This window comes from Bubalus kerabau, chromosome 23, assembly GCF_029407905.1.
Source record: "Bubalus kerabau isolate K-KA32 ecotype Philippines breed swamp buffalo chromosome 23, PCC_UOA_SB_1v2, whole genome shotgun sequence".
Classification (NCBI taxonomy): Eukaryota; Metazoa; Chordata; class Mammalia; order Artiodactyla; family Bovidae; genus Bubalus; species Bubalus kerabau.
The window spans coordinates 15,942,503-15,966,074 of record NC_073646.1 but is presented as its reverse complement, the minus strand read 5'-3'; the positions used below and the strand labels follow the sequence as shown (position 1 = coordinate 15,966,074).

Sequence of the window (23,572 nt, the reverse complement as noted above, 5' to 3'; positions counted from 1 at the left end):
ACATGGGCTCTGGAGTGCTGGGGCTCAGTAGTTGTGGCCCACAGGCTTAGTTACCCCTAGGCATGTGGAATCTTAGCTCCCCAACCAGGGATTGAACCGGTGTCCCCTGCCTTGGATGGTGGATTCCTAACCACTGGACCACCAAGGAAGTCCCACTGGTATCTCATATGAGAAAGCTGGGCAAGTCAGGTGAGCTGCAAGTGAACAGAACACAGGCAAGGGATGAGGGATTCAGGCAGACCTGGAAGGCACAAGGAACCGACCTTCCACGCACACCCCATTGGGGCTGACTGATTTAAGTGGGTCTGGTTGCTTGATTTGGGGCATCAACATGAGAGACCTCAAAGAAATAGTCATTCTAGTGTGCTTTGGCAAAAGCTGTTTTAATTCTTGGTCTGGGTGATCATTATATGAGTGTATTCAGTTTTTGAAAATTCATTGAGCTGCTCACTTATGTAACTGTGCTTTTCTGAATATATATTATACTTCAATCAAGAGTCTGTTAAATAAAGGAAAATAGCCCCAGTGAAAAACAGCAAGTGCTTTGGAACGCCCAAATTGCTACCCAGGTTTACTGTTTTGATGTTCTTATTGTGTTGTAAACAACTCCCCTCCCTCATTCTGAAAGTCTGTTCTCCATCTCAAAACAAAGGGGTGTTCAGCTCACTGAATATCTGCTTACTTGAGTCTCCACATTGTGTGGGAATGGTCCCCAACTCACCTCTGGAAGGGCTCATACGCATCTTCCAGGTAGATTTTATCCCTCTCTAGTCTCCAAATGCATTAAACTGCCAGGTCTTTTCCTACCACATCCACTCCTTGGTAGAGTCCTTGACGAGCTTCAAGCAGCTCGGTGGAGTCCCGCATGCTGGCAAAAGTAAGTTCAGTTCCCTAAAAATGCCAGATGCCGAGAGCATGGGTAAGCAGTGCCCTGCTGGGTGGCCACCTCCTTAGCCTCCTTCAACCCACTCTTTTTTTTTTTTTTTTTTTAATTGAAGGATAATTGCTTTACAGTATTGTGTGGGTTTCTACCAAATATCAACATGAATCAACCATAGCTTCAACCCACTCTTCATCCTGCTCAGCTCTGCTATCTCTGCCTGGGTCTCTCTATGTACCTTGACTCCTCCATTTTGTCGTCTTTTTGTTTGTTTGTTTGTTTGTTTAAAGATTTCTTTGAGGTGGACTATTTTCAGTCTTTCTTCAATTTCTTACAATATTGCTTCTGTTTTTTTTTTTTTTTTAATGCTTTGGTTTTTTGGCCACAAGGCATGTGGAATCTCAGCTCCACGACCCTGTGCACCGGAAATCGAAGTCTTAACTACTGGACCGCCACGGAAGTTCCTCCATCTTGCCTTCTAATTCCGTCTGAGGCCCCTGATTCTTTGCTTTACTGCTCCCTGCTTCCCCCAGTTTCACATCATTTTCTTCTCTGGTCCTCTCCAATCACCATCACCATCCACCTCGTTCAAACCAAAAGCTTAGAATCACCTCTGCTTCCTTCTTCTCCCCTCTCCCCATTTCGTGATCCATCAACGTCTCCCTAACCTCCCCTGACACATCACTCCACCCCAAGCTCCGGTTTATCCTCTCTCCAGACTACCTCACACCCAGAGCCAGCTTTTTAAAATGTAAATCAGATTAAGGCAGAGCCCTGCCCTGAACCACCATTGATCTTCTAATCCCATGGAGAACAAACTCCAAACTTATGATCAAGCTTTACAAGGCCTGTTCAGGTTGACATCTACTTGCTTATCGCCAGCCTCTCTCACTCAGCCCCAGACACGGGTACCAATCTCCGTTCCTCAGTCACTCCGAACTCATCCCCAGCACAGACCTTCCACGTGCACTGTTGCCTCTAAGCACTTTTTCTTTGGCTTTTCCCATAGATGCTGCCTTTTCATTCTCCAGTCGCAAGGCAAGCTCATCTCTATGGAGAGACCCCCCCCCCACCCCCACCCCACGACCACCATCTAAATTGTCCCTGAATTATTCTCCATCACATTACCTTGTTTTCACTTAATCAGAATTTTTCCTCATCCTACGCTGTTTTGTGTCTTCCACCCAAAGAGCAAGGATCATGATCACAGAGAACTTCTGTCCTGTTCCATGATGAGTCCCCAGCTCCTGGCACAGTCAGGACTCCATAAATGAATACACCTGGCACTCTCCCCAGCATTACTCACCTGGGCTGCCCAGAGCAGAAGTGCCTGCCTCTGGCCCCTTCCCCAGCTGGCATCCCAATTCATGAAAAGATACATGGGTCATGAAACAGTGGTTCTTGATCCTTCCTGAGATGCTTCTGCCTCCGTAACTTCACACCTTGCTCTCAAATTTTCAAAACCAAAAGGAAAAGCAAGGTCCTTTTTTTTTAAAATGATTACTTAAATTTATTTATTTATTATTTTTTTGGTTGTGCTGTGTCGCATGCAGGATCCTGGTTCTCTGACCAGGGATTGAACACATGCTGCCTGAAAGCACAGATTCTTAACCACTGGACTGTCAGAGAAATCCCAGCAAGCTCCTTCTTGAATCAGGTTTGCAACTCTCCTTTCCAAGTAGCAGTGGTCTCTTAGGCTGACCCATGTTCCTCCTTCAACTGGGAGGCAGCCAAATAAAGCAATAGATACAAGAGTCTAGACCCCAGAGTACGAAGGACCCAAGCTCAAATTCTGGCTTCGTCATATTTATTAGCGATTTGCCCTAATACTAATCCTCATCAGCCTTAGTTTCTCCTTCTGTAAAATAACAAGAAATCTGTCTGCCTCAAGACAATCTGAGGCATTATGGACTTATTTAAAGGGTAAACAATTTCCATGAGTGTTACAAGGTCTAGAAGGTACTTAGCAGAATAGAAGACATGTGTGCTGCTGTGCTAAGTCACTTCAGTCATGTCCGACTCTTTGCAACCCCATGTCTGTGGGATTATCCCAGCAAGAATACTGGAGCGGGTTGCCATTTCTTCCTCCAGGGGATCTTCCCGATCCAGGGATCAAAACCCCGTCTCGTATGTCTCCTGCATTGGCAGACGGGTTCTTTACCACTAGTGCCACCTGGGAAGCCACAAAGCACTCAATAAATGCTATCTATAATTCATACTAATTTCTCTGGGAAGCTCACAGATCTTAGTTATATTTTCCTTCCTCTAAGTCTGACTTAGGTGCTCTACCCACATGCAGCTCTGAAGCTCAATACTCAATGGGTTCACTGGATCCCATCTCATTCTGAGTGCAAGCCAGTTCCTATACCGAGATTCTGCATAATTGAGTCCCATCATTTCTTTAACCCTTTTTGCATCACTCTCCCCATCACTCCACTCCTCCAGCCACACTGGACCCTGTGCTTTTCCTCAAACTTTCCAGTCACTCTTCAGACTCACCTACTATTTCCTCTTCTTATAACCTGCTTGCCCTCAGCAATCTGCTTTATTCTCACCCTCACCTCCTTTGGGACCTTGATCAAATAGCTCCTTCGTGAGGCTTTTCTTAGCCACTGTGGTTGGCTAAATAATGATCCCCTGAAGACATCCAGGTCCTAATCCCAGGAACCTATGAACAGGTTGCACTATGTGGTAAAATGGACTTTGTATACGTGATTAAGTTAAATCTCAGCAGGAGAAGACTGTTCTGAACTATCAAGGTGGGCCCGATGTAATCACAAGGGTTCTTATAAGAGGAAGGCAAGAGGATCAGAGTCAGAGAGACATTGGAAGATGCTAAGATGCTGGCTTTGAAGTGGAGGAGGGGGCCATGAGCTAAGGAATGCAGGTGGCCTTCAGAAGCTAGAACAGGCAATAAAATGGATTCCCCCAGAGAGCTTACAGAAGGGATGCAGGCCTGCTGCATCCATTTAAACTTTTGACCTCTGGAACTGTGATACAATGCACTTATGCTATTTTAAGCTACTGGATTTATGGTAACTTACTAGAGCAACAAGAGAAAACAAATTCACCCACTAATCTAAAATTATATTCTCCACCAAATGTACACACATTAACATGTATTTGCACAAAACACACACAAATGTATGCGTGCGTGTAGGCAAACAAAACACACACATTCTTTACCCTCTCTTTTTTCATGGTCTTCACAACACTCACCATTTGACAATCAAAATAAATGAGAAAATGATGGCACTTATCTCCCACGAGACACATATACACCCAGAAATAAACACTTCTATGAAGACAGTGATTTTTGTCTATTTTGGTGACTGCTAGAAACAAGCCTGGCATTATTGAGTAGACAGACATTCAATGTGTTGACTGCCTGCTTTCTTCATCTTAGCACTTATATATATTCTATTTCTTATGATTTATATAAAATCTATGTCATCCCTCAACTTTCAGGCCTTGAAGATAGTGACCTGTCTCTCTCAGTCACTACTGTATCATTCCATCACTAATACAGCACCTTGTTCCCCAGAAGATCCCCACAAGCACACGAGGAACAATAGTGCCCACACTGTCATGTCCTTCCTACGCATCTGAGCCCCAGCGCTGTCGGAATTCCAACCCGTCAAGGGCCCTCACATTTTATTTGATTGCAAATATGTTTAATTCCTGGTTCACTGAAGCAGCAAGAAGAAAAAAAAGCCACTTGAGTTTGTAATTTACAAAGCAAATCTGCCCAGCAGAAATATTCATCTTCAGAAGATAGGGGGATCCAATCATTTTTTAAAAGAGAAGGCAACCCAATCCCGTTCTTCATACTTTCTAGTTGTATTGTTTGCAAACCTTCTGCAAGCACTTTGAGGCCAAGGCTAATCATTTTCCTTCAAGGGGCTCATTTCCTGGAGCTGGTGGTAATTTTGTGTCTGAGGAAGGAACACAGCAGGCAGGAAAACTGAGACTGTGCGACCGAAGTCCTTCTTGGGGAAAGGATGTGTGAAAATCCAGCCCATTCCCCTTGACTTGCTAATTAGAATTCCAGGAGGACAGGGAGGTGCAGCCATTGAAATCCTTGGAACAATCAGATGAACAAGGATATCCCCAAGAAGGAGTGGACAAGGACATATTTGAATTATATTATATTCACTTTAAATAACCACAAAGAAATAATTTAGGTGAGCTAGGGACAATCGTATGTATTAGTTGCCTTTGCTTTTTTATTCCCTCTGTCATAGATCTATCTCATCCTGCCACATTGGAAAAGACGCTTGCTTTTTGATTTCCAGACCCATATGTGGTCCCCTAAGGAGCAGGGGCTTCCCTAATAGCTCAGTTAATAAAGAATCTGCCTGCAATGCAGGAGACCCTGGTTCAGTTCCTGGGTCAGCAAGATTCCCTGGAGAAAGGATAGGCTACCCACTCCCATATTCTTGGACTTCCCTTATGGCTCACCTGGTAAAGAATCCGCCCACGATGTGGGAGACCTGGGTTTGGTCCCTGGGTTGGGAACATCCCCTGGAAAAGGGAAAGGCTACCCACTCCAGGATTCTGTCCTGGAGAATTCCATTGACTGTATAGTCCATGGGGAGGCAGAGTTGGACACAACTGAGTGACTTTCACTTCACTTCAAAGAGTAGGGACCACGTATCATTTTTCTTTGCATTCCTGGAGCCACTATAGTGCCTGACACCTTCTAGTCATTGTATTAAACGTTTTAATAGGTGAGTCTATTAAACCAGGAATAAGTACTCCTGTATCAAATGCCTGTGTCTCCACTGGACTGGTACTCATCCAGGGCACTGGTTCAAACTATAGCGTCTCAGGCCCCTTCCCTAGAGAATCGAATTCTGTCTATCTCATAGCTCTGATCATCAGGCAAGCTTAAGAAATACATTTACATCCAACTGTTTATCACATCCTTATCTGAAGTGTCCATGTGTTATATTTCCCATCACAGGGCAATCTTCAGCAGGTGAAGTTTCTCACAATCTAAAATAGGAAGCAGGGCCTTTCCATTTCCAGCCATGTATTCCCTCCCTATTGATATTCAAGCCTCCAAATGAAGCCTTATATAGTTGGCCCTGAGTATCTGTAGGTATATCTGAGGATTCAATCAACCACAGATCAAAAAAATTTTTTTTAATTCTAGAAAGTACAAAAAAGCACAACTTGAATTTGCCACATGACAGTAACTATTCATATAGCATTAACATTGTATTAAGTATTATAAGTGAGTAATCTAGAGATGATTCAAGTAATCTAGAGGTGACTTAAAGGATACACGAAGATGTGCATAGGTTATATGCAAACTCTATATGAGGGACTTGAGTGTCCTGGAACTGATCCCCATCCCACCCCTTACCCTACCCCCAGCAGACACCAAGGGATGACTGTCTGTTCTCACTCTCATTACCAGAGCCTTCAAAGGTTCCTACCATAAGACAAGACTGTAGAGCCCACAGGTCTGTATTCTATCTGACGGTGCCAGGCTTGACTACCTGGAAGTCTTCGCATCTGAAAGCTGGCCCTCCTGACTCTTGGACTCCCTGACACAATATCCTTCCTGCCTGTTCAGCAGATGCGCTGGCTTGTGCTTATTTTATCTCATTATCTGTGTCTCTCTTGAGGAACAAGGCCTAGGCAGCGGCTTTAGACCTATCCTCAGGAGCACTTTGGGCTTCCCAGGTGGTGCTAGTGATAAAGAACCTGCCTGCCAATGCAGGAGACATAAGAGATGCAGGTTCGATCCTCGGGTCAGGAAGATCCCCTGGAGGAGGGCATGGCAACTCATTCCAGTATGCATGCCTAGAGAATCCCATGGACAGAGAATCCTGGTAGGCTACAGATCATAGGGTCGAAAAGAGTCAGCCACGACTGCAGTGACTTAGCATGTGTGCACACTGGGATCCTTTAGACACCAAATAGGCCCTGGACTCCATCTTCCTCCCACTAGGACAGCATCTTATTTTCCTAGTTCCCATGGTGGACCTTCTCCTGCAAAATTTGATTCAAACGAAGAGTTCCATGGATCAAAAAGGTTTAAAAGCTACTAGTGTAAAGCACCATTTTTGACCTGTACCATATCATTATTTTGACCTTCATCTCTCGAGGTCCCATTAGAACAAAAAGGAACTGCCCTTTAGGACGTTGAGAAGCCAGACCCAAGGACTATAGCTTTCATTTATACTCTGCTGACTGACCAAACTGACTGACCCCTACGCCTGGATATCAACTTTTATCAATTCTTGGAAGTAGAAGAAACCTCAGAACAAATTAATACCTTCTGTATTAATCAGTGATCTACTGCTACATAAGAAATTACCCCAACACTTAGTGCTTCAAATGACAACATTTATCAACTCACAGTTCCTGTGGGCAAGGAATCCAGGTATCACTTAGCTGAGCCGTTTAATTCAGGCTCTGACAAGACTGCTGTCAAGATATCAGCCGGGACTGCAGTCATCTCGGGCCTGATTAGAGAAGGCTCCACCCCCTAGACCACCCACATGGTTGTTGGTAGGATTCAGTTTCTCGGGGGTACTGGACTAAGGGCCTCAGGTTCCTCTCTAGCTGTGGGCAGAAACTGGTGCCAGGGGGCTTCTCCATCCTCCAACTGACAGTTCACAACATAGCAACGGGCTTCCATCAGAGTCAGCGAGTGAGGAAGAGAGTGCAGACTGGATAGCAGCAACCTAACCTTTTAGTTACCTAATCTTAGAAGTGCCATCCCATCCCTTTTGCTGTGTTCTGTTCATCAGAAGCCAGGCCCTAGGACCAGCCCACACTCAAGGGGAGAGGATCATACAGGAACACGAATACCAGGAGATGGGGACCACTGGGAGCCATTGTAGAAGCTGCCCACCATTCCTTCTAAAGGATGTGTGTGTGCATGCTAAGTCACTTCAGTCGTGTCCGACTCTGCAACCTTATGGACTGTAGCTCACCAGGCTCCTCTGGAGTGGGTTGTCATGCCCTCCTACAGGGGATATTCCCCATCCAGGGATCAAACCCATGTCTCTTAGGTCTCCTGCATTGGCAGAAGGGTTCTTACCACTAATGCCACCTGGGAAGCCCTTCTAAAGGATACCTATCAGGTAATCTAGTCAGAACCAATGGGATAAGATATGGTCAAACAGACCTAGGTTCAAATCTTGGGTCTGCCTCTTACTATTTTAATTGAACTTTTTATTTTGTATTAGAATATAGCCAATTAACAATGTTATGATAGTTTTAGGTGAACAGCAAAGGGACTCAGCCATACATATACATGTATCCATTCTCCCCTAAACTCCCCTCCCATCCAGGCCGCCACATAACATCAAGCGGAGTTCCATGTGCTATACAGTAGGTCCTTGTTGGTTATCCATTTAAAATATAGCAATGTGTACAAACTCCCTCACTATCCCTTCCCCCATCCTCCCCTCCACCTTCCCCCTCTTCCCCACAACCATAAGTTCTTTCTCTAAGTCTGTGAGTCTATTTCTGTTTCTATTTTGTAAGTTCATTTGTATCATTTCTTTTGAGATTCCACATATAAGGGATGCCATACGATATTTCTTCTCCATCTGACTTACATCACTCAGTATTCTCTAGGTCTACCCATGTCACTGCAAATTGTATTATTTCATTCTTTTTAATCTGTCTCTTACTATTACATCTACTCCTGATAATAATGACAATGATTGCTCTTGCTACTAATTATTAGGCACTTTGAAGATCTTCACAAGCATTTATCTTTTCTGATGGTCACAACAGCCTTTTGAGAAAGTCCTTTTACTGTACCCATTGCACAGATGAGGAAACTGAGGCTTAGAAGAGTTCAGCCACTTGTCCAAGATCTCACAGCTAGTGAGCAGAAGCCAGATTCAACCACAGTGCTTCCTGTGCTGAGACCCCAAATTTATGCTCTGATTGCTAACTTATCTCCTGTGACCTCTTCCAGAAAAAACTGATACTAACACTCACCTTCAAGGGCTAGTTGAGAGGATTAAAGAAGCTAATGAAATAAAGGCACATAGAGATCAATACAGGTATTTTGTTTAACAAACACTTGCAGAGCACTTTATCTCTGCCAGCGCTGTGCTGGTTCAGGCTTTACTTACCCAGTCTCGTTCAGTGCTCACTCCAGCCCATGAGGTAGGGGTAGTAAGTGCTTACACTGGCTTATCATAGCTGGGCTCGCTGAGCCTGTTAAACGACTCGAGGAGGTAGGTGCTTGGAGCACTGCAGGGCATGTGAGCCTAACACCCAGCCTCCAGCCCCTGGATTCTTTGCCAGGGTTCTTGGGCTGCTGAAGTTGGCTTCATCCTCCCGTGCGCCATGCGCAGCTGCCCCTGCCCTGGGAACATCGTTCAACAGCTAACTAATACCCCAGCTCACTCCTCCTACCAGAAGGATAACTCTGAGCTGCATATCACGCAGTGTCCATCAGCACCTCCCGGCGTGACTTCCACTGCTGTCTCACTGGCAGTAGGCGGAATGATACCACCTTTAGGACTGCCTTCCCTTCCCTGTCTCACTTCTCCACTCACCTACCCATGTTTTCTGAATTTTCCAGATAAAGTAGGGCTTCCCTGGTGGCTCAGATGGTAAAGAATCTGCCGGCAGTGCAGGAGACCCCGGTTCAATCTGAGTCAGGAAGATCCTTTGGAGAAGGGAACAGCTACCCACTCCAGTATTCTTGCCTGGAGAATTCCATAGGCAGAGGAGCCTGGTTGAACCTTCCAGATAAATTACTTGCACCCAAATCTTTGTCTCAGTGTCTGCTTCCAAGGAAGCTAAAACTGAGACAATACTATTATTACTGTTATCCCATGTTCCCATGAGAACGCTGAAGCACAGAGAGGTGACGTTAACTTGCCTAAGGTCAAACAGCTAGGAAGCAGTAGAGTCAGAATTCAAACCCAGGCAGTCTGGCTCTTAACATGATGCATGATCATGTTTTTCTTTCTGACTAAGCTGGGTAAATAGAGTAAGATCCATTGCCTTATGGTGCCGAGCAAGGTGTCTTTCCACACCAAAACAGTGTCACCAGCGGCTAGGTGTGCAAAGAGTTTCATGAACTACTACAAAGACCAACTCATTCTCTAATGAAAATGTCAGCTCCCCCGACACAGCTAGCTGTGATCCCCTGAAAGACATGATTATGGAATCCATGCTAATGGTATTATCATGCAGCAAGGATTTCTGGTGTGCTTGTAAACCTAAAGCTGTAATTGCCAAAAAAAACTCATCGCCCACAAATCAAGCCCCTCTGTATTGATAATTACATCCAGTGTTGCATGGAATTTAATGCCTAAATAATGAAGTCAAAGAACAATGCTGGAGACGGAGCATTTGAATATACTTGATTGATTCATTTCTTGCTCCCATTTAATAACCCACTTAGTTGGTGACGGTTAAGTGCAGCAGACTTAGAAAGAACATAACACACTAGAGAGAAAACATTTCACAGATTAATAACTGGATGTGGGTACAAGCTGGCTCTCCCCTAATAGCAGCACAAAAATAGGTTATCGTCAAAAATCTGAATTTAATGTTCCAAAGTGAGGATCCGTGCTTTTCTTTTCCATGGTTCCATACTTATCACCACAGGCTAATGAAACATAAATCAGAAATCAGGAGCTAATAAATGCAATTCTGGGGGAGTATTTCTTTTATCTAATACCTTCCAAGATCGTGATCTTTGTTCAAGATCTTTAATGCTCAGATTACAATGTCTGAATAGTAAGCATATTCGATTATGATTGGACTCTCCAAAAGGCTAATTTATGAGCCCTGCAGCCTAACACGTGTGCATCATTTAAAGGAGGATTTCCTCACAGTTCGTTTATACCAATTTCTCCAGTATAGAGATAAACCCTCTTCCGTTGCCTGTATGAATACAGTCATTCACATATGTATCTGGCTGGTTTGTTTGATTTGTACAGAAAGACGTACAATTAAATGATACTGACTCAGTGTGTAAAGCAATTTGGGCAGGAATTTTGCTTTGGGGAACATTCCTTACTGTTCTGATGAAAGAAGGAGGTGGTTAGTCCACAGCCATCACTCTCTCAGGTGGGACAGTGACAGAATGGGCTTCCTCTCCTGCCGTCATTCTTTCTGAAACAATTTCATGGTGTCTGTGGGAAAATATTTTCCCCCAACAAACTCAGTCTTAATGTGAGTTTATCAACATCCTCATCCCGATAATCTGCTGTGAGATTTACACTCTACGCCCTGTTTATCATAGAATGGCCACACCCTGGAGCAAAGTGAGAACTGCTTTGTGACTTTGCTGTAGGGAGCTAGCAGAAGAAGAGTGAAGGCATTTCCTATGTGCTTGAACCGTCCTGTGCTGAAAAGAACCTGGTCCATTCATTCTGCAGGCTACTGACTTTTGCCACAGCATCAGTTATTTTTTTCTTTAATTATTGCCAAAGAGTATACAGGATACCAATTCAGTAAAACTGAACGGCACAATTAGCACTCAGATGTTAGGACAAACCTGGGGAAAATATCATGCAGAGACTTATGTTTCAACTCTGCATATTTATACAAACTGATTCTGAGACCCCTGGCAATCAAGACATCAGGGGAACATCATCCCTAATTTGGCTCCATAAGAAGAACAGACATTTTCCTGGGCAAGCACCACCACTAACCTGTAAAGTGCACCTCGGAGAGCTAGTAAGATCCCCCCAACACCCTCTCCTCCACACACATCCCTTCCATGGACAAGCTCCTCTTGTTGAGTACAGAATGCCTACATGCAATTTGAAAATAAAATAAGTGTCCCCTGGGTGGGAACAGGCAAGCTTACTGAGCCTTAATGCAAGGAAGAAGACATCTCTTCCTCCGGGAAGAGTCAAAGAAAACAGCACAGCAAGCAGATTCTGGCTCGATTTCAGCTTCCATGTACTCCTTTGGCAGGACTGTACACAAGGACCTGGATTTAATTCTAAAACTTTTGGATGGGCAAAACTCTCAACAATGGGAATACTGTTGGGTTCCCCGAAGCAAAGGTCAGCCTCTGGTGAAAATCAACATGTGTCTAAGGGAAATTCAAAGGAAAACAATTCTACAGGAGCCGAGATAAAGTAGTCCTACTTCTCTCAACAAGCTCAGGATATACCTTTGGAGAGAATGGAGAAATTGGTAAACCATTCAGCTAAGTAATGGTGCCATTAATAAGAGCAATGCCCTACCCAGAGGCAGACCTGCCAGGACCTGTAAGGGTCATCCGCCATGCGGCAGGAATGGCAGAACAGAGGCAAGGCTGAGATACTGGTACAATTTCTACCTTCTCTCTTTTATTTCAACAAATAAGCCCCCTCTTTCCTTCTTTAAAGTCCCTCTCTTGAAGAGCTTGATTTAATGAGCCATTCAAGTGGACCGGCAAGCATAGAAACAGGCTATAAATTAGGAAAACAGCCCAGAAATCATTTGGTTCCACAGAGTAAAGGATAACTGTGGGTGGTGGGAGCTTAAAGAGGAATGCCAGTGTTGAGTCTCTTTGATACTGAAGAAGAAGAAGGGAATGAGGAATGGAATGAAGCTCTGGGGTTTGCTACTTGAAGCAATCCTCTGTAATCCTCTAATATTGAAAAGCCAACGAAAAATACCAAGTTAGCATATCAGGCTATTGTATTTTCCATAAGCATGGTGCCACTCAGCGGGAGAGTGCTATATGCCTATAAATAGTCCTCAAAAGAGACCCGCCCACTGGAAAAGCCACACCCCAATCGTGAGGGGAGGAGCCTCTTATAGATATAATTGGTACTGGCCAACCAGGGAGCATTATGCAAATTATGAGTCTTCTGATTGGACAGAGCCCGGGACGATGCCAACCTATGCCTATGCAATAGGGTTTAACCCTGTGTTCTTGTTTTCACTGTCAGTCCGGAATCAAGATTAGCTTCACTCCCAGACTCTTAACTCATTAAGCAGGCAGAAAAGGTTTGTGGGCTCCTGGTGCTTGAGCTACAGAAAGCTAGCTAGTACAATGGAAGACCAGGGGGATATTCCTCCCCTGTTCCAAGGGTTTTCTTCATGACCTATTGTACTATGATCAACATCTGGAATGAACAACTAATAACTGCAAAAAGCCTTGAGGGGCTTCACCTATTTACATATAAATAGTTCTGACCAGAGATGGCCACCAGTAACGGTTAATTTAATTTACTATCCCTTGGCAAAAGAATAGTCATTGGTTTTCCAGCACTTTTAACCTTGGTAGACCCTTGGGAAATAAAAATTAGATTGAGAGAAAATTACCAGTGGTGGAGAACAGTATAAAAGTGACAGTAACATATATAAACCTCCGGCAGGAGTAGAATAAAGTGGCATATTATTGTTTGCTGGCTCCCAAAGTTCAATATTTCTTCTGTGATTTACACTTCGCCACTGTCTCCCCCCCCCCCCCCCCCCGGAGTATTTCTGGCCACTCGGGGCAGTCTCTCCCAAGATACACATCCTTGTTACTGTCAGAGAAGGACCAGATTACCTGGCTAAACAGGGAGAGATATTTAGACAAAGAGCCATGAGAAAACGGAACTCAACAAATAAGAGTTTAAAGAGACGCCTGGAATGAAGCAGGGGAGTGTCTGGGTGGTTGAGGCTGTCCTTCTGCGTTCTCTGTAGAATTCTACAGTAATGCTCAGCTCTGATCCCAGGTTCTGGCTAATGCTGCCCCTTTCAGCCTCACTGCTCACCATGGATGTTGCCATTCAATGAAACTTTCTGTGTTCACACACACACACACGCTATTCCCCAATGGTGTCTCTTCCCTGAACATTTACTCACATGATATCCTCTGCCTGGACCACCTTTCATCCCCTTCCCTGTTTTGCCTGTCTAGCTCCTAACTGCCCTTCAAAGCAGCCCAGGTTATCACCTCTTCTAGGAAGCATTCCCAGATCATCTCTAGGCCAGGTGAGCACCTGCTTTGTCTCAGCCCCGGGAACTTGCCTCTTACACTGTTCGTATCCATCTGTCCATGTGTTTTCATCATCCCCACTCCAGAACACATAATGAGTCTGTTGTGATTGCCTAAAGAACTGAAAATTTAAGTCCAGAGAGAAAGGTCAGTGTTCAAAACAAGCAATGGAGGCATGGAGCTCAGGAAACTTCTAACGGACATCTCCAGGTTTCCTCTGGACCGCTGGACAGGTTTCCTCACATAGGCTTTTTCCTTCCTGCATATACCACAATTGTGTCCTGATTGTGTAATTATTGATTAAGGCACACACACACATACATACACAAGATTATAAAGACCCATATTTTTAGTATTTAGTACAGTGCCTAGCACATATATACCCTATAAACATGCAGTAGTTAATTAATGGCTTAATTAATTAATCAGCATGAACAGATAAGAGAGATAAAAGCAGAAATAAAGTCATAGATGGGGCTAAATTCCAAAGTTCATTTGTATGTCTGCTGCTGCTAAGTCACTTCAGTCGTGTCCGACTCTGTGTGACCCCAGAGACGGCAGCCCACCAGGCTCCCCCGTCCCTGGGATTCTCCAGGCAAGAACACTGGAGTGGGTTGCCATTTCCTTCTCCAATGCAGGAAAGTGAAAAGTGAAAGTGAAGTTGCTCAGTCGTGTCCGACTCTAGCGACCCCATGGACTGCAGCCCACCAGGCTCCTTGGGATTTTCCAGGCAAGAGTACTGGAGTGGGGTGCCATTGCCTTCTCCTTTGTATGTCTACCTGGAACAAAATAGACATGGACACTGTATGAAAATAATGGATACTGAGCTCTAATTCTAATGAAATTATAACCAGGCCTGGGAGGGTGTGCATCTGAGACTTATGTTTAAACAAATATTGAAACCACCATGGTATTTCTCTTCCCCAGTTATCCCCAAACCTACAATTTATGGAGTATAAGCAGATTTAAACAATGAAGCTGTCTACATCCGACCAAAACCCTCATTTTACATGTAAGGAGGTGAAGCAAGATTTTATTCACTTATCCACTGACATGATAACATCTCTTGGAGAAAACACTATATTTATTTAGGAGACAATTTAATTAACAGCTTGAAGTAGTGAATGAGGCCAAAAAGTTATGCGCAAGTCACAGGAGAAGAACACCAAAGTGGCTTGGATAAAAGGTGACCACAGTTAACCATTGATTCTCTTATTTTATCAAGTTCAGTTATGAGTGGAATTTGCAAGTTTGGGGCAGAGAAGAATTGCTCTGATAAGAGGAGGGGATCCAGAGCACTAAACTGGGTGTCGAAGAAGGAAAACACAGACATAATATAATAGTAATACACTTGGGAAGTTTTCAGTTTGCTTGTGATGTGGTAACTTATTATGATAGCTCATTGCTATGTCTCCCCAACAACCTCTTTGGTAAATTGTGCTTGAGTCTTGTGTGAATGGATTTTACCTGAGGGCGTGAGGCCCAAAGAATATGATCAGTGAATAGCAGACATCTGGATGTTAAAGGAATAGGGAAAATGATTCTTAGCCAAGCTAAACAACTTGCCAAAGGACCCTCTGCTAGCCACAGACTGAACCATTTCAGATCTATCAGCTTTATCTCTCCCTCTCTTATATATTAAGGATTTCAACCAGCCATTTAGTGCACGATTCTGAAAGGAAAAAAAGAAGGAAGGGTGAGTTCATTTTGATGAGTTAACGTCAACACTTATTGACATCTAATACATGTCAAACAATTTACATGGACGCATTTAAATTTCATAACTATGAAGCAGTTGGCATTATTTCTCTTTTATAAATGAAGAATAAAGGAATTCAGGACCATGGAAGCAAATTATTCCAAGTCAGGCAGCCAGTAGTGTTAGAACCTGGACTTGAATTCTCATCTATCTTTCCACCATATATGACAGTAGTCATATATGGGTGTAAGAGTTGTACCAAAACCAATACAATATTGTAAAGTTTAAAAATAAAATAAAATTTAAAAAAAAAGAAGGCTGAGCACCGAAGAATTGATGCTTTCAAACTGTGGTGCTGGAGAAGACTCTTGAGAGTTCCTTGGACTACAAGGAGATCAAACCAGTCAATCCTAAAGGAAATCAACCCTAAATATTTACTGGAAAGACTGATGCTGAAACTGAAGCTCCAGTACTTTGGCCACCTGATGCGAAGGACTGATTCATTGAAAAAGTCCCTGATGCTGGGAAAGATTGAAGGTAAAAGGAGAAGGGGGCAGCAGAGGATGAGATGGTTGGATAGCATCACTGACTCAAATGACATGGATCTGTGCAAACTCCAGGAGATAGTGAAGGACAGGGGAGCTTGGCGTGTTGCAGTCCATGGGGTTGCAAAGAGTTGGATGCAACTTAGCGACTGAACACCACCACTACCACTAACCCTCAAAAGGGCTGGATGATGGCTAAAGAAGGAAAAGGGAGTTTGGGAAATGATGCCATCCATTCAGGTATGGTTTCCAGGGAGAACTGTTGCCATGGAGTATTTTAATACTCAAGGGTGTCAAACAAGGTGTACAGGTAAGATATATAACCATGAACTGGGAACCATGGGACTTATGTTTGGTTTAATCACCAAGGAAGTCACATAGCATGGTGTTTTGGAGTCAGGCAAATCCTGGCTTGAATCATGGCTCTGATTTATTATCTGTAACAGTTCAACTCTAAACATCCATTTAGAAATCATAATCATAAACATAAATTTAACAGTTAATCAAAAGAAGAACAGCTCTTCTGAATCAGAGAACAACTGTTACCAGAGAATATGAACTCTAAATCTCCTTCATGGGATTCATAGCAGCCTCAGTTAACAAAGAATAAGAGCTCAGCCTTGTAATTTCCTTAAGTCCTAAGAATAAACTGGAACATCTGGTATCTATAGAATAGTCTTCAACTTTATAGAAGAAACAAGGTTGATAGTGTGACCTTGGGAAAATTACTTCACCTTTTTGAGACTCAGGGTTGTCATCTGTAAAATGGGGATAGTCAAGCACAAAAGTCACTTTTGTGAATGATCTGAGATTCTGCGTACAAAGTGCCGAGCACAGTGTCCGGCACATTAAAGGGAGTGATGATGGTGGCAATGATGATGACGATTATAAACAGGACAATGACGAAAACAATGATGTAAAGACAAGACCATGATGAGAGAATGATGTGTTAAGGATGATGTGGTAGAAGTATTGCTCCTGGGGGCTGATGCTGATGATGTTAATGATGCTAATGAAGATGGACATGGTAGAAGATGATAATGATGATGATTACAATGACACCAAAGACACATGATTCAGTGGTAAGACCATGATGAACAGTGTTTGTCACGCTGCTGTATTTGTGTGTGTTGATGACATTGGTACAGGTGAAGGAGATGGAGAAAGAAGAAACAGTAGAAAGAGGAAGGAAAACAGAAAAAGGAAGAAGGAATTAAAATAAGAAAGAGGACAATTTCCCTAAAGCTGCCACTACAACTCAGAGATGACCAGGTCTCACAAACCCAAATCTAAGGTACTTTGCTTCTCCAACTAGAACAGATACCCCCTTCCTGACTGGAGCAACATCAGGTACAACAATGGAGATGGGATCTCCCTTCCACCTCATTTTCCAGCATGCTCCTCACCCAAGAATGATAAAAGAACCTTATTCTTTCAATCCTGTGTGTAGAAATGTGCTCACCATAACCTTTATAGCCAGATACTTTCTGTGCACTGGAGCCCAAACCATGAAGACTAATGAAATATAGGGTCAATCCTCAAGAGCTGAGTGTCCAAGAGACTGAGACCTCACCTGGGAGTACCTGGCCAAATCACCTCCTAGATGTCATCATTCATGAAATGGAAACTACACCTTTTCAAGAGTTCCAAGAATATCAAGTGGATGAATAAGATGACACAAGTAAATATACTCTGAGTTCTCTCAAGTAGCTACTATGAATATCTCAATTTTAGATAATTAAGAAGTGCTGAATTATTCTAATGGGTAGAAGCATTTAACAAGTTAATTAATCTCTCTGAATCTCTTTTTGATGAAATAATAAACTTATACAGCAGTACCTATCTTATAGTAACAAGCTTTGTTGTTGTTGTTGAGTTGCTGAGTTGTGTCCAACTCTTTGCAACCCCATGGACTGCAGCACACCAGGCTTCCTGTCCTTCACTATCTCTAGGAGTTTGCTTAAACTCACGTCCATTGAGTTGGTGATGCCCTCCAACCATCTCATCCTCTGCCACCCTCTTCTCCTTTTGCCTTCAATCTTTCCCAGCATCACGGTCTTTTCCAACGAGTCACTTCTTCACATCAGGTGGCCAAAGTGCTGGAGCTTCAGCTTCAGCATCAGTCCTTCCAATGAGTATTCATGGTTGATTTCCTTTAAGATTGACTGGTTTGATTTCCTTGCAGTCCAAGGGACTCTCGAGTCTTCTCAAGTACCACAATTTGAAGGCATCGATTCTTGGCACTCAGCCTTCTTTATGGTCCAACTCTTACACCCATACGTGACTACTGGAAAAACCATAGCTTTGCCTATACTGACCTTTGTCAGCAAAGTGATGTCTTCACTTTTTAATACGCTGTCTAGGTTTGTTATACCTTTCCTTTCAAGGAGCAAGCATCTTTTAATTCAAGGCTATAGTCACTGTTTGCAGTGATTTTTGGAGAAATCTGCAGTGATTCTGGACAAGCCTTAACTGAGATAATCTGTATGAAGAGTTCAACATAATATCTTTCTTATGGCATCCTCCAGTAACATTAGCTGAGATTATTATTAGTGTAGGAGACAACAAGAAAATAAAACAAATATAGCCAAAGTACATTATTATTGTGTGAATCTTCTGCTTGAAATTTTCAGTGGTTTTCTTGCAATTCTAAGGATAGAATCCAAATATTTAATACAGCTGGCAAAGCCCTTTATGACCTGGCTCCTGCCTAACTCTCACCACAGACTAAATCTTCCTAAACTGCTTTCACACCTTCCAGGTTTCAAGGTCTTTCTCTCTTCACACTCTTTCATCATGCTGCTCACCCTCCTAGAACACTCAGCCCCAGGATTGGAGGAGCTGCCTTCCTCCGGGAGCCTAACACCCTTGAATATCCCATATCACAGTGTGGCTGGGTAACTTCCTGGTGACTTATCTGTTTCCACAACTACTTGGGATTGAGATGGTATATGCTCAGTCACTCAGTTGTATCCGATTCCTTGCGACTCTGACTCCATGGATTATAGCCCGCCAGGCTCCTCTGTCCATGGGATTTCTCAGGCAAGAATACTGGAATGGGTTGCCATTTCCTCCTCCTGAGATACTGACTGTTAATATTCACCATCTAACACAGCACCTGGCACAGAGTAGAGCTTGCTAAATGAAGGAAAGAGTGCTATGATTGACGTGAGCCTGGGGCACAGTGAAGGAGCATGGAGGGGGGTCAGAGGGGGCCAAATGGAGAATCTATCCAGACAGATAAAAAGAGTAAGAGCATTCCAGAAAGAGAGAACAGCATGCATAAACAGAAGTATGACAGCATGGTACGTTGGGAAACTTCATATAAATGGGTAGCACTGAAATACAGGATTCCAGAATAGGGTGGTACAAGATGATGTTCATTGTGTGTGCTGGCAAGCAACCTGGGCTTTATCCTATAGACACTGTACAACCATTGAAGAACTGAAAGCAGAGGACTCATCCGACCAGACTGAGATTAGTGACTGGGACTTAGGATCTCTCTTTCATTATTTCCCATCCTTTCTTCTCACCCGTCCCATCCTTTTTCTCTCCTTTATTCTACCTTCTCAAATATATTCTTTCCTTTCCTATAGTTTCCCTTTACATGGATTTTGTTGACCCTGGATGTTAGAGAACCATGAATTTCGGGAGGTAGTCCTACCAGCATCAATTGAGATTCAGGTAAATAACCTTCCAATCCAACATGACCCAAAACACAAACAGACACTTATCCCCAACATGAGGACTCTACACATGGTCTGAAAGTGAGGCAGAAGTGATATCTTCATCTTGATATAAAGGGAACATGCTTGTTGCTTGCTTAAACTAATTATTTACCTGAGAGTGTCTGTGGAAACACTAAGCTTTTCCAGCAAGCAATGCACTTCCTTTATAATTGTAAATATGACTCTTCTCATCCCTCTTTTTTTATGTAACTTCTGACTAACCTCTTTCAGTGCAAGATTACCAGGAAATTCCACTGAATAACATGGCTAATGAAATTATTCTAAGATGATCGCTATCAAACTCAAAGTCCTAGACTTAAATTTGAGAATGAAGGTTAGGGCTAAGATTTAGGTTTAGTTCTGTGAAGCAATTAGCCATCAATTAAAAATAAATAATTTTTTTAAAAGATTTAGGTTTAGGGTTAAGGTTTTGAGCTTGGATCAAGGTTAATGTTATGGGTAGGTTAGATTTGGGTAATGTTTGAGTAGATAAGAATAGGTAATGTTAGAGTAGGTAAGAGTAGGGTTAGGTTAGGGTTAAGGCTGGTGTCAGGTTTAACACTAGAGTTATAGTTAAGGGACTTCTGGGGAAAGGGAAATGAGATTGAAGGGCAGTTAAGATTCTAATGACTTTAACACACACACATCAAACACTTATTTTACCTTTTTTTTTTTTTTCTGTTGAACTTCACTCAAAATAGTAATAATAAAAAAGGAATCTACTTTTGTCTGATTCATGAATGGGGTTTGAAAAATCACTGATCTCAGCAACCTCCAAAGCCATGTATCAGATTCAAAGACAGACACCATGAGCCATTTTTCAGGAACTCAACATCCTCAAGAGTAAGAAGCACTTAGACTCCTGCAGGCATGGTATCTTCATAGCTGAAGCTGCCCCATAACAGGAGAGGACAACTGGGATCCCCTGGGGTGAGAGAACAGTCTAGATGCCCTTTCCTCCTGACTGGCAGGAGCTGGGAAGTATGATCAGGAGTAGGAACAAGACCACACATGTCCTCTCTGTGGTAGGTGGAACTAAGGGAAATAGTATAGAATGATTATTGCCTGAGCCAGTTAGAATTTCCAAGAACAGGCCTCTGGATTCAAGAGGTTAGGAAAAAAACTATGGTATGAAACCAAGGATTGCTGGGGAGCTAATAATTGATTAAGTGTGGATAAATTTTTGAGACTGAGGATTAGTATCCTTTTTATTACAGTAGGTATCAGCAAAAGTTTTCTGTAAAGGACCAGATAGTAAATATTTTAGGCTCTGAAGACAAAAATAGTCTCTGTCATAGTTACTGAACTCTCTGCTGCTCCAGAACAGAAGTAGCCATAGACCATATATATACTAATAAGCATGCTTTGTCCCAGTATTTAGTTTAAAAAATTAGGCAGCAGACTGTATTTGACCCTGGGTCATGATTTATTGACTCTTGTACTAGGGTATTTGAGAACAACTTTTGTGATCCTCTGTAAGAAGGGTGTTCTGAGAACTGAACCAATATAGAGATATACAGAATGAAGATACTGGAAAGCAAATCAAGGCTGTAGCATTAGTAGAAACCCTGGATCCAGCCATACCTGAAACTAACATCCCTGATACCTTCATTTACATGACACAGTGAATTATTCTTTGTAAGTAGTATGAGTGAAGTCTCTGTCCACTGAAACCAGAAAATCTCCAATTGGTAGCCACAGCACACAAGATGTCACCAAAAAATATCCAGTCTCATCCCAAATCTTCTGACTCCCATTCCAGCTCTCATCCATTTCAACCAGCATCAGGCAGAATGAATGCCCTAGTTGAGATATCTTTTGTCCTAGCCAAAGACCCATGTCGCCAACGTGGGTTGGATTCTGCTCCAAGAAACCCCCACTTTTTGAAATATCATTAAAGGAAAGTATGTGCTTAAGAAATACTACCCATGGATGTGGAAAGTTGACAGAACAGCCCTGGAGGGCCAGATGGATTCCAAACAGCTGTGACTTGATGGAGGCGCTCCATTTGGCAGGACCAGGAAGAGCTCAGCAGGAACAGCATCAATTAGCAACCTCTTCTTAAAGAGGATGATTGCAGTACATCACTGCAGTCAAGCTTCATGCAGCCACTACAAATGATGGTTATAAAGCCTCTGTAGCAACATGTAGACATGGTTGATACGATTTTAAAAGAGAACCTCAGAATACACTGTAATTCTCTTTCATTGATGAAGGGATGATTAATTGATACAAACTCTCTAGAAAGCAATTTTGCAATATGGTTTGAAAACCCTTACAATCAAAACCCTCATAACTTTCGATTCAGCAATCCTCCTCTCCTATAAGAAACTATCCTAAGCAAATAATCAGAAATGTAAACACAGATTTCTGCCACTGCTGTTCATCACAGCATTATTTATAATAGCAATAAAAGAAAATAGTGCTCAAATGCTGAAGGTAAGAAGTTGATGAAATATATTATGGTATATAGCCAGAGGATGGAAAGTTCTGATAGCCAGCAAAAAATACAATTAGGAAGAATTTTTAATAACATGAGAATATATTCACACTACGGTAGGTTAAAAAACAGGACACAAATTGCATATATCCTGTGATAACCTCTAAATAATATATGGTGAAGTCTTTTTACTTACCTAAATATGGTGATAAAATGTTTGTGTTGGCGGGCTCAGGGCTCCTCTTATGGGTTTATTTGCATGGGGATGTTTTTCCAGGGGCAAACGAGCTAACAAGGAGGTGATAGGAGTTGTCCTAGAAAGAGAAGAAAGCAAGGACAATTAAAGGCATGTACAACGAAGCAGCATCTGACCCCTCATGCTAATATATTGGAGGGCCCCATTGAGTTGAAGTTGAGGAGATTCTCAAGATCTCAAACACCTCTTCTCCAGGGAAGCCTTCCTCTTCCCCTATATGAGGTCTGGTGCCTCTGATATAAACTCTCAAAGCACTTTTTTCATTTCTATTTCAAAGCACATAATAAATGTTGTCATTGTATATTTAGATGACATGCCATTCTCGTGCACCAGTCCTGTCTTGTTGAATATAGTAGTCACTTTTTTAAAATAGTTTATTAGCATACAGTTGATTTACAATGTTGTGTTAGTTTCAGATGTACAGTAAGTGAATCAGTTATACATATATCCACTCTTTTTTAGATTTTTTCCCCATATAGGTCATTACAAAGTATTGAGTACAGTTCTCTAAACTATACAGTAGGTCCTTATAGTTATCAGTCATTTTAAATAGCAAATTCCATGGACAAAGGAACCTGGCAGGCCGTAGTCCATGGTTTGCAAAGAGTTGGACACGACTGAGCAACTGAGCATACACACATACCTTGAAATTTAAGTATAAATTAATTCAGAAACTTTTCTGGTGGTCCAGTGACTAGGACTTCACCTCCAGTGCAGGGGATACAGGTTTAACCCCTGGAAATAGGATCCCACATGCCTCAGGGCCCAAAAAAATAAATAAATAACAGAAATAACGGAAACAATATTGCAAGAAATTCAGTATAGATTTTAAAAATGGCCCACATCAGCAGAAACCAACACAATATTATAAAGTTATTGTCTTCCAATTAAGAATAACTTTTTAAAAAATAAGTAATCAACAAGGACCTACTATATAGCACAGAGAACTCTACTCAGCACTCTGTAATAACCTATATAGGAAAAGAATCTGATAAAATAAAGAATGGATATATGTGTATGCATAACTGAACCATTTTGCTGTACATCTGAAACTAACACAGCATTATAAATCAACTATACCCTAATATAAAATAAA

General features: G+C 42.5%; 1 long non-coding RNA gene across 1 annotated transcript in view; it reads right to left on the bottom strand.

The window, feature by feature from the left end:
- Positions 1-23,572, bottom strand: part of LOC129637607 (uncharacterized) — a 78,536-nt gene that overhangs the window by 52,763 nt on the left and 2,201 nt on the right. Inside the window, exon 3 of the long non-coding RNA XR_008707545.1 lies at positions 22,417-22,534. This is a non-coding gene — a long non-coding RNA (uncharacterized LOC129637607). The remainder of the gene's footprint in view (positions 1-22,416; positions 22,535-23,572) is intronic.